General features: G+C 55.0%; 1 non-coding gene across 1 annotated transcript; it reads left to right on the forward strand.

Annotated features, from left to right (window-relative positions):
* The first annotated feature begins 9,100 nt into the window (after positions 1-9,100).
* Positions 9,101-9,173, forward strand: TRNAK-CUU. The gene has a single exon. It is a non-coding gene; the product is annotated as a tRNA-Lys (tRNA).
* The last annotated feature ends 349 nt before the right edge of the window (positions 9,174-9,522 follow it).

A 9,522-nucleotide genomic window follows, 5' to 3' on the forward strand; every position in this document is an offset into this window, starting at 1 on the left:
TAAATAACCAATGTGAATATTAATGACCTGACGGGTGTTCTTAGGGCAAACTTTAGCCATGCACACCGCCCACCCTGTCCCCCGGTTGTCCCTGGGTTACACCAGCCTGGGGTCAGCCTCTGTGGCTGGAGATGAGGCCAAGTCCCTGCGTTCAGGAGCACACAGTCAAGGGAGTCGGTGCCCCTGAAGGGACCACATACAATCTAGAGTGAGGGTTGCCTGGGACAAGGGTCTGGCCGACTCCAGGAGGTACCTAAGCGAGTGTGGTAGTGCCTGAGCCAGCCTGAGGGCATCAGAAAAAGATTCTCGAGGAGGTAAATAAATTCCCTGCGAGGGATCTTGTAGGATAAGTAAGATTTGGCCAGAGGAGGAAAAGTGAGGCGGGTGTTATCGACGGAGGGAAAACAGTACCCGATGGGGCAGCCTGGGGCTGGGTCTCACTTCTCTCTTTCTCACCAGTACCCAGCCCAGCACCCTGCACAGGGTAAAGCACTGATTCCGCATGAGTGATCATTGAACAGAAGTGTGGCTGGTAGTGCTACCCTCCTCTGCAGTCATCCGATCCCACGAGGCAGAGTAGTGAAAGCCTCAGGGAGGCAGGTTCCAGTTTATTGACAGAAAAACCTTCTGTAGTGTCAGCATCATTCAAACAGGGAATGAACTTGCTGGTAGGTAGTGAGGTCCCCGTCCCCAGGGGTGTGCAAGCAAAAGCTGGGTAGTAGCTTCTCGGGACCATCCTAGAGAACCCAAGGCAAGTTGGACAAGAGGACCGCCCCCACCCCACCCCCAACACACCCACCCAGATCAGGACAGTCCGAGAGCCACTGTGCTCTTTTCTCCAGAGGTATGTTTATGGGGCAGATGAGGACAAGCAGCGCTACATCCGGGAGCTTCAGGCCTCCCAGCGCTCCCAGGCTTCCCGAGCCTTCCCGGGGAGGCAAACGGCGCACGAGGCACAGGCCCTGTGTGGTGAGTGGGGCCCGGCCGGGGGGGGCTGGAACTCTCCCTGCGGGGCCTGAGACTCTGGGATGTTTAATGGCAGGAGGCGTGTTTGGAAAGCTGGTTGGTATGAGCCTCGGCCTCAGTCAATGTTCACACCAGTCACCTTCACCATAAAGGCCACCTCCTTGTATCGTTGGGATACTGACCCTGTATCCAGTAGATGGACTATGATGGCCGCTACTCAGCAAGACACCCTGTCCTGGCTTTCTTCCCCTACTTGACTCACCTCCCCACTCCCCCACCAATGTTTCCCGGCATCGCCACCCCCAAAAATCCATTCACACTGAAAGCCTTGCCTCGGGGTCCTCCCTGGGGGTCCCAGCCTGAGGAAGAGACGGGAGCTGCGTTTATTGAGTGTCTACTCACCACGCCTTGACCGTGGAGGGCGCTGTCCATTCATCACCTTTTCCTCCTCTTCAGAAGTCCTGTCACTGGCCACCGTGGCACCCGTGTCCTCCTCGGGGCACACGCCCACAGGGCGGTGCTGGGAGTCCTCACCGACAGGGGTCCGGGAGCCAGTCCGTGGCCCCACAGGTGACTGCTCGGGTCCAGGGAGGTGGGCTCCTTGTCAGTGGTTTTGGGGTCCACCCAGTGCCCGTGTCGAGGGCTGTTTCCTGCTCAGGGCTGTCCAGTGTCCCCAGGGCTTGCCAGCAGAGCTCACCAGTCCCCCCCACCCTGCTGCATCTCGCTCCCACCTGGGCCTGGGCTGAGAGCTCTCTGTACAGCGGTCAGGCTGTGAGCTCAGGAGTCCAAAGGCCTGGGTTCAAAACCCCGCTCCGCCCTGTGCTGGCTCTGTGACTTGGCACAAGTCACGCCAGCACTGTGTGCCTTGGTTTCCTCATATGAAAAGGGGGCTGTACTCGGGCCTTCCGTGCAGGGCGTGGTGCAGATCTGGCTGCACCAAATCGCCGGGAGCTTGGTGCTCGGTGCCTGGCACGTGGCAGGAGTTCGGCAAAGCATTCACACTTGCTACCTGTGTCCTTTCACGCCGGAGCTCGGGCAGCCACCCCAGGCTCGTCCAGAGTGGGGACTAGAAACTTCTGTAAAGGGCTAGACGTTCACGCCTGAGGCTTCGGGGCCACTCTGTGGTTGCAGCAGGACGACCGACAAAGGCCATGTGTAAGCAAGTGGGCGTGGCTGTGTGCCAATAAAACTTTATTTGCTAAAAACAAGCAGAGACACCACACGGGTCCACAGGCGTCTCCCCTCCGGCACATTATCCTTGCTAGGTTTCCACCTCACGTTTGCCTTTCACCGAGCACCTGCAGCTCAAAACCAATCAATCTGAAAACCGCCGGTCCCGCGTGCAGGGGACACAGCCACCCCAGGCGAGCAGAGTGGGGTCTCCGGTCCTCACTGCGAACGTCAGAGCTAAGAAAACTGTGCCCTGAGACCCCTGGCCGAGGGTCCACTGAGAGCAGCTGTCATCTTCTGCCCATGCTTTTCTTCCTAAACATGCCTTTTGTCAGACCTAGTGGAGAACACCTCATCCTGCTTAACCCTTCGGTCACGCAGTTGCCCTGTGACCCTTCTAATCGTGGTCCTTGGCGACGGTCATCGCACAGAAAGCTGGTGTGCCACAAAGCCCGCTCCAACAGAGCTTGGATTTGGGTTTGTTTTTTTTTTTAATAAATATTTATTTATTTTGAGAGTGTAGGTGGATGGGGGAGGGGCAGAGAGGGAGAGAATCCCATGCACTGTCAGCGCAGAGCCCGACGTGGGGCTCGAACCCACGAACCGTGAGATCATGACCCGAGCTGAAACCAAGAGTTGGATGCTCAACCGACCGAGCCACCCAGGCGCCCCACTGCCCATTTTTGAATGGGGTTGTTCTGTTTTTTTGTTGTTGGGGTTTTTTTGTGTTTGTTTGTTTGTTTTTGGTGCTGAGCTGTGTAAGTTCTTTACATATTTTGGATCTTAGCTGCTTATCAGATGCATCATTTACAAATATCTTCTCCCATTCAGCAGGTTGTCTCTTTGCTTTCCTGATGGTTTCCTTCCCTGTATGATTTGCCTCTTCACTAAGCTCAGGGCCTGGATTCCGCGTTCTCCCTGCCTGCAGCCCCTGTGGCCACGTCTCTGTGGGCTTGTGCCCTCCCTTCACCCCTTCACCCAGCTCTTGCTCAGATGGTAACTTCTGGAAGACGGGCCCCGGTCGCTCTGTCTACAGCTGCACACCTCCCGCTCCTCCCGGCCTCCCCTGCCTTGTGTCCGTCCATCATTCTGTCTTCTTCTCGAAGCCTCTTTCGTTTGCACGTCTGTGTTTTTTGCCGTCTCCCTCCAGCATAGAAGCCCCTCGTGTTAGGGGATGCTTACCTTTTATTCACTGCACACCTCCCGGGCCTAGAACCAGGCCGGGCATGCGTAATAGGCCCTGCATGTGTATTTGCTGGGGGAACGCAGGCATGCATAGATGAATTTGTTCAACCAATAACACTTGAGCTCCTACCCCTTCCCAGGCACTGAACCAGGTGCTAGGAACGCGGAAAGAATGACGCAGAGCTCTGGCCCAAGAAGACAGAAGTATATGGATCAATGCAACGGTGTTGCACTAAGCCTTGCATTCCAGTGAAATGAGACCCACAGAACAGAGAGGCCCTGGAATGATCTCAGCTATATGGCATTACATGTGTGCTCTGGGGCTGGAAAAGATCCTCTACGAATGAAACAGCTCGGTCAAGCTCTGTCGTGGGGGGTGACAGTTGTTTCTTGTTTTCCACGATTCTTTAATGTCGTTAAGGCAGAACTAGGTCTGACTTAAGCCCCTTCTCTGCTTGCTGAGCGGCCCGGGGCCAGTTGCTTAACCTCTCTGTGCTTCCACTGCCTCATCTGTAAAGGAAGGATGAAACTGCCCACCGCTCAGGGCTCTTCGGGGACCTACATCGGTGCCTTGGGCAGGCCTGGCACGGCCACGTTGCCCCCTCCTTCATGACGTCTGCCCTGATCCCTGACTTGGGTGGGGGCTTCCTTGGGGCTCCTGAGAATCCCATACATGATCATCGCTTTGCTTTGCGATTATCATCCCCTATCGCTGTCACCACCACCCGGCAAGACACATGGGCACACGTGCCTTGGTCTGCCCTCCCGGAGGGAAGGCGGGTGTCGGTCGGCAGGACGCATCTCTGGCCCCGAGTAGACGCTCCGTAAACACTGCATGAAGACACGCACGGATGTACAGCGGCCCCGTGTTAAGGCCGGGGTTTAAAGGCAATAAACTACATTCAGTCCTGTCTTGTTTAAGGTGAGTGATGGCAACGAAGATAAAAATGCATCCCGTTCCCTGCAGTCGAGCGTAACCTGTGCGCGCCGATGCCTGGAGTTGCACTGTGTAAATTACCCGCTGGAGAGGATTAAGGCTCGTTTCGAAACCCGTAACATCGCGTGCCAGGGGACCGTGAAGTCACAGATGCGTGTGGCTGTGACCCGGTGCGACTCTCTGAGGCCTTTGCAGTTTCCAGAAGGGAACCGACACGGGCACACCTTGTGCCTCTTTCCTCTAAACCGCCTGCAGACTTTATGTCAACCGTCGGGCTCGTGAGAGCTCTTCGTTTCTGCTCGTGTGGCTGCAGTTTTGCTGGGAAGCAGGGCTTCGGGCATCGCCGACCGAGGCTTGGTCCCGACTGTGGCGGGAGGGGTGGGGGTGGGGCCCCACTTATCTTCAGGGCCCAGGCCTCACCCGGCTCTTGTGGCTCCGGGGTCCCCCTAGGGGGAGTGAGCCCCCGGGATCGCCTGCCTCTGCCGTCTCCTCCCCGAAAGAACCTCAGCTCTCCTGTCCCCAGTCCCCGCTTCCACTCACAGGGGGCAAGGCCCCAGAGCTCTGTCTTCAGACAGCGTCGTGCAGGTGGAGTTCACACACCGTAAGGTCCACCCACTGAAAGCGGTTCTTCAAATATTCGGATACGTGTAACCATGACTGCAGTTAAGTTTAGCTCGTTTTCATCGCCTCAGAAAGAAGCCCCACGCCCGTTAGAACCACCCCCCACTCCCGAGCCAGCACAGAAGTGCCTTCTGTCCCCAGAGGTGGACCCAGCTTTTTCATACTTGATGTCAGCCTTCCGTGGAATGTCCCCCAGGCTTCTCCATCCCGACGGCTCCTTAGGTGGACAGAACTGTCGCTGTCACCGCCGAGGGCCTGAGCCTGAATCCCTGCTCCGCCCCTTACCTCCTTGAATGCCCTGGGCAAACCTCCACCATGGCCTGTGTTTCCTCCAATGCACTAGGGAACAGTGACCTCGGACCTTATGGGGCTGATGCAGATGCCAGCACACCCTGGATGCTTCTAGTGCCGTGGCGAGCTTGGCTGGAGTGGGTCAGCAGCACCCTGCCTCCCACTGCCCCCGGCACCCAGAGCCCCTGCCCTGCGACGCCTGTGTGTGTCCCCTGGAGCTCCCTTGTCCCAGAAGGTCCTTCCCCAGCCCATGGGCCGGCCTCGCTCCTGGGCACAAGCCCGTATTCGCTGCTGGTGGGAATGTGTAGCTGTGCGGCCACTTTGGAAAACGGCCTCACGGTTCCTTAAAAGTAAAGCTGCCGAGTCACCAAATGACCAAGCAGATTCGCTCCTGGGTGTGTTCACCCAAGGCCACTGAAAGATAACATCCACACGACACTGTGAGAGTATACAACGGCATTATTCACGACAGCCCTAAAGTGGGTACAACCCGAACATCCATCACCAGATGAGTGGGTGCCCGTGAAAGGGGTCCCAGGGCGGGGGCTGCAGGTGCCGTGGGCGGCGGGAGGCAGGGCGCTGCCCACACGCTCCAGCCGAGCTCACCGGTCGCCCTAGTGGCACCCGGGGTGGCTGAACCTTGACGACACGATAAATTGAAAACCCGGTCACAAAGGGCCACCTGTTGTATGGTTCCAGGAATACGAAATGTCCAGAATAGGGAAAACTATGGAGACAGAAAGCTGATCAGTGCTTGCCTGGGGCTGGGGGAGAGGAGAGCAGGTGGGGAGGGGCGTGGCTAAAGGCACCAGGTTTCTTTTCGCAGTGGTGAACGTGTTCTAAAATTGCCCCTGGTGATGGTGACACAACTCTGGGAATAGACCGAAAACCACAGCATTGAACACTTGAAATGGGCAAACTGTGTGGTGTGCAACTTAGACCTGAGCCAAGGACCGCTCCCCAGGAGACGCCCCTGCTGCTGCCCCATCTGGCCTCGGCCCCCGTGCAGCCTGTCTATTTGTCCATCCGCACGGAGACCCCGAGCAGGGACCCGCTTGCTCGCATCTGGACAGGGGGCCAGGCCCAGAGGTGCTGCTCAGGTCCGCTCGTGGGGCTGCCCTCTTTGTTTTCCAGGGAAATTAAAAAAAGATCCCACCCGGTACTTACAGCATCCAGAACCGCCGGAGAAAGAGGAAGGTCAGAATTTGAACAAAGGGGATTCAGAGGAGGAAGCCGAGTACCTTGATCCACTGCCACTCGGGGCCTGATTCCGGAGAAGCGTTGTGCTTCCCTTGACTTGTGTTTCTGGCAAGAGTTTGCCTTTAAACTTCTGAAAAGTAAGTAGTCAAGTTCAGCACTTCCCTGGTAACTTTGGTGGTCGAGGGCTTTGTAACCCTAGTCAGAGTAACCTGCGTAAGAGTGTATAATATTTTTTTAATATTTATTAATTTTGAGAGAGACAGAGTGCAAGCAGGGGAGGGGCAGAGAGAGAGGGAGACACAGAATTGGAAGCAGGCTTCAGGCTCTGAGCTGTCAGCACAGGGCCCGACGCCAGGCTTGAGCCCACGAACCTCGAGATCATGACCTGAGCCGAAGTCAGAGGCTCAACCGACCGAACCACCCAGGTGCCCCATGGTTTATAATAGTAAGTGGAACCAAAAAAAATGCCATCTAGGAGAATAAACAGTAAGTAAAAATAAAAATCGGATGGGAAATAACCCAGAACGTCCACTGAGCTGGGCACACGTCTAAGAACTTGAGGCAGATTACCTCTTTTAATTCTCATAAAAGTACTGAGCGGTTGGCAACAGTATCCCTCTCTTACAAACTAAGGAAAGTGCAGCACAGAGAGGTTAGGTGACTGGCCTGTGGTTGCACAGCTGGGAAATGGCTGAGCTGAAATTTAAACCCAGGCCGTTGGGTTCTAAGACCTGTCTTCTTCCAACTCTGTGAAATTACGCATGTGAAAATCCACGCCAGTGTTGATGGTGGTTATGGCTGACAGACAAGAAGAGGATATTCTGTTTTTCTTTATTCCTTTCTGTGTCTGCACGTTTTCCCCAATGGACAGACGTCCTTCATATTATTGGGGAAAGCAAGCACTCTATCAGAAAGGATTTTGAGGGTGACCTGAGCATACTAGGGTCTCAGCCGTAGCCTGGGTGGGGTACCGTTCAAAGAGAAGGGGAGGTTTTTGATGGAAAAGAACAGAAAGAGACGGTCTTCTCTGACCTTCCCTCCCCGTCAAAGAATTTGAGCTCAGAGAGCTGAGGAAGACTCTAGAAAGAGTCCGAGTGGAGCGGGAGGCCCTGCAGAGGGAGCTGGTAGAGTTTCCCGGTAAGGTGGTGCCCACGGGGGGCAGGGGGAGCACCCCCATCCCGGCTCCGTGGCCCACGGCTCAGCACACGGCCTCCGTGGTGTCGGGAAATAAGGGATGAAGACCGCATGGTCTACTTGAGACAACGCGTCACAAACGTCACAAACCCCAGTGTCTCTCCTCCACACCATCCATGCTGGGGCATCCTTGCTACGTGTCCTTAAAAAATGCAGCGTTCTATCTGTTACTGATGTACAGAAATTGTGCCAGGAGCCTTCCTGTGCCACCCGCTTACTCCACTCAACGTTCCGTGTTCAGCCACATTGCCATGTGGCGTTTGGCCCGTTACTCCTCACCGTGGCAGCTGTATCCATTTCCCTCGTGGTGGCCCCCAGGTTGTCCCCAGCCCCTCATGACTATGGCTTGGGGTGTGACGAGAGCCCCCCCATCTGTTAGGTGACCAGTGGTCTGGACCACACACCCCGAGAAGAGTCGCCTGATGGTAGCCGACAAATACTTTTCCGTCGGCAAGTATCTATACATTTCTGCATCGATGGGTGGCATCTATTTTAAAGACAGCAAGAGAAGAAAATGAGGCGAAACCATGCATAAAGTCACAAGTTTAAATGTGTTAATTTTTTCTGATTATAAAATTAACTTATATTCATGGAAGAAAATTTTGAAATTTCAGAAGCGTGCACGGCGAAGATTTAAATCCCCTCGTGAGGGAAGCATCCTTAGCATTTCAGCGTAGCAAATTCTAGTCTGTTTTCTAGGAGTATCTGAATCTGTTCGTGTAGATAAATCTATCTGTGTATTATCTGTTATCATGGATCTATATATCTAAATAAGAGGGAGGGAGGGAGATAGAAAGAGTGAAACAGACAGGCCAACAGAAAGAAAAGATTGGGGTGAAAAGCCACAGTTTTGACTCCTGTGGTTTCCATTTCATGACGTGGTAAGCATTTGCGTGTCTCCATTGTTGTTATGAATTGTGTCTCCCAACTGTGATGTTCCATCAGGCGGATGGACCGTAACCGAGTCCCCGTTTCCTGATTCTTGGGCACCTGGGTCACACACAGGTGTCATATCATACGTAACACGGCACCAAACATTGTGTCCAGTGTCCAGCTCTGTGCTCATCCTCAGCGGCTCCCTCCAGAAGGATGCCTACAAGCCATATGCTTCCTTTGCAAGCACGGACTTAGAGAGGCAAGTCTGCCGTGGCTCCAGAGCGCAGACTCTAGGGGATCAAATCGGGCTCTGCCCTGAGCAGCCGTGTGCCATGGCTTCCTCCCTGGTCATTGGTCTTTCATGAGTCAGCTGGCGGTGACAGTGGGTCTGCCCCGTGGGGTCGTCGTGAGCCATGAAATGCCCGAATCCACGTGGGGCTCCTAGCATGGTACCAGGAAGGGTGCCTGGCACCCAGCGATGTCACGATCACAGCATCACCCTCTGGGGACTGTCCCCTCCACTCCCTCCAGCCGGCTCTTCTCCCCTGACTTTCGTGCTCCCCAAAGTTCTGTTGCAACTCCTGGCTCCTTGAGTGTAGCATAGCAGTAGCTTGTTAATCCTGAAGAACAGTGAATGTCTAAAAAAAAAATAACAGGGTTGCCTGGCTGGCTCAGTTGGTAGAGCGTGCAACTCTTAATCTCAAGATCATGAGTTCAAGCCCCATGTTGGGCATGGAGCCTATTTAGAAACAATAACAACAACAACAACAACAGGAAAGAAGACAGCCAGCTATCCAACGCCACCACGCCATGACTCAGTTGATGTGGCTCCTTGGAAAACAGCCCAGTCGGGGCCCTCAGTCAGCAGCCTGGGTGGCAAGGAGGGCATGTGCCATGGAGTTGGGGCTTGCCCCTTGCTGGGCGTGACCTTGTGAACAAGGCGGCTCACTGAGATCCCAGTGCATCTTCAGAGGAAGACAGCCGTGCCCCCACGCCAGGGATGTTGGGACATCAGAGGTCCTGGCATACAGACACCCCATCTCCGTGCCCCCCTGCCCACCCCCTGCCCACACAGCCCTTGC

The sequence above is a fragment of the Panthera leo genome, chromosome B1 (assembly GCF_018350215.1).
Source record: "Panthera leo isolate Ple1 chromosome B1, P.leo_Ple1_pat1.1, whole genome shotgun sequence".
NCBI lineage: Eukaryota > Metazoa > Chordata > Mammalia > Carnivora > Felidae > Panthera > Panthera leo.